Genomic DNA, 2,611 nt, shown 5'->3' with positions numbered 1-2,611 from the left:
AAAAATTTAATTTGCAATTCAATCATTGCACGACGTAGAAGTATACACATGTAATATAAAAATTCAGACCATTATTCAATTATGAAATACAATTACTTATTTTTTAAGTTTTATCTCTAACTGCCAGTTTCGCATACTGGGCGTATCCAAGGTTTCAACTTGTCGGTCGACAGTACCGCTGTATAAGGTTTTGCCGACAGGTTAAATCCTGGTACATCTTGAATCAAGTATCGATCGAAATCCAGTATTTTAGCTATCTGATACGGCCCTTTATAAGGAGGGTCGAATTTAGAATTTTGTCCTACTTTAGCATGTAAGTTTCTGATCATCACTAGATCTTTTAATTTGTAAACGGTAGGTGTGACATGCCGTTTATCAAAGTACTGTTTATTATATTGTTTTAGTTTTTCATTAGTTTCGATAGCTAAATTTCGATCCTTACTTCTTTCTAACTCAAGATCTGTATCTATCCTTGCTAATTCGTTGACGAATTCTGAAAGAGGTGCATCTATGTGATTCCGTTGGTCGTAACCAAAGAGTAATTTTGATGGCGTATTGTTAATGCCTTTATGCCATGTATTGTTAATTATGTATTGCGTTCTTGGTATGCACTTTTTCCAGTCGTCTGGAGATTCGACAATTTTTCTGAGAGAAGTTTTAATAAAACGATTGACTCTCTCTACTATTCCATTTGACCATGGTGAAGCTACAGCCACTAATCGATGTGTTATTCCCATCGACTGTACAAAATGTTGAAATTCATTTGAAGTAAAAGCTGATCCGCGATCGGAAACTAGTGTCTTTGGATTTCCGAAAGTATCGAACAAAAGTTTGAGGTGACGATTGACCTCCTTTGATTTGGTAGTTTTAACTGCTACGAGCCACGTGAAGCGTGTATATGCATCTACTATCACTAGAATGTGACGATAATTTCCACTGGTTGGCTGTAACGGACCGAAATGGTCTAAATGTAACGTTTCAAATGGAGCAGTTGAAGACGGCGCTAAATGCATCTCGCCTTCACGCGAATGTGAAGAGAAATTCGATGTCAGACATACTATACAATTATCTATGTGATCTGCAATTTTCTTTCGCATTGACGGGAACCAATAAGTACGCGATAATCCGTGTAACGTCTTATCATAACCACAATGAGCCATCTCGTCATGGTGCGCTCGTATTACATTTGTCGTCATGACTTCTGGTACCACGAACAGATTACGTTTATCTCCTTTACGGTAGAGTAAACCATCAATTAAAATAAATTTATCATCGTCGCGAAATTCTAATTCATGAATAATATTCTTTAAATGTGTGTCATTTAATTGTTTGTATTCGAGTTGTCTCTCGAGGGTTAAAGTATCGACGTATAACGCGATTCTGCTAAGCGCGTCTACATGCGTCATTTGACCGCCGGATTTATGTGTAACTGTAAAACTATAATTTTGTAACGCGAGCGTCCAACGTGCAATTCGCGGATTAAGGTTTGCCTTGTTAACGGCATAGACTAATGCGTTACAGTCTGTCACTACTGTGAATTTAATTCCGTACAGATATATATGGAAACGCTCGATTGCTTTTACTATCGCTAACATTTCTAATTCGAAACTATGATAATTTCTTTCTGCCTGATTGGTAGACTGACTATAATACGCGATTGCCTTCCAATCACCATTCGTCTGTTTCTGTAACAGTATACCGCCTAAACCTATGGCGCTTGCATCTGTGTGCAATTGTGTCTCAGCTGCTGAATTGTATAGTGCCAGCACTGGCTGTGACGTTAATTCGGCTTTGAGCGTATCGAAAGCTTGTATACATTTATTATCGAAATCGAATTTAACTGTTTTGCGAAGCAAATTTCTGATTGGTGCGGATTTCGTAGAGAAATCTCTGATGAATTTTCTGAAAAAGTTAGTTAACCCGAGAAAACGCTGTACTTCATGTACGTTTTGCGGTATAGGAAATTTTCTAATAGCGTCGGTATGCTTAGAGCTAATCGTGATTTGATTTTTCGAAATTATATATCCTAGAAATTCAATTCGACTCTGTAGGAATTTACATTTTGAGAGATTGATTTCGAAGCCATAACGTTTTAATGTTCGCATGACCTCGCTGAGTATAATTAGATTTTCATCAATATTATTTGTCGCGATCATGATATCGTCGATATATACAATGACCTTGTTGTCATGTATAAACGGTAACAGAATGTGTACTAGTCGCTTTTGGAATTCTGCTGGCGACTCACAAAAACCGAAGGGTAACCGTTTGTATTCAAATTGTCCTTCGTGCGTTGCGAAAGCAAAATATTTGGTGCTACTTTCGTCGACCTTTATTTGGTGGAAACCGTCTTTAAGATCGAGGAGAGTAAAGACTTCTTTGTTCCCGAGGAGAGCAATACAGTCCTCTATAATTGGGAAAGGATATTTCTGTTTTTCGACTCGTTGATTTAGCGGTCTTAAATCAACACATAATCGAAGACGTCCGTCTTTTTTTCTCACCGGTACTACGCGGGCGCAATACGGGGAGCTACTTCTCGAAATTATATTACGCTCTAGAAGATCTTTAGTAATTTCTTGAATTTGTTCTTTTTCTCCGTGTGCAAAGCGAC

Source organism: Trachymyrmex cornetzi, unplaced genomic scaffold, assembly GCF_001594075.2.
Source record: "Trachymyrmex cornetzi isolate Tcor2-1 unplaced genomic scaffold, Tcor1.1 scaffold3449, whole genome shotgun sequence".
Lineage (NCBI taxonomy): Eukaryota > Metazoa > Arthropoda > Insecta > Hymenoptera > Formicidae > Trachymyrmex > Trachymyrmex cornetzi.
Note: the sequence above shows the minus strand (reverse complement) of the source record.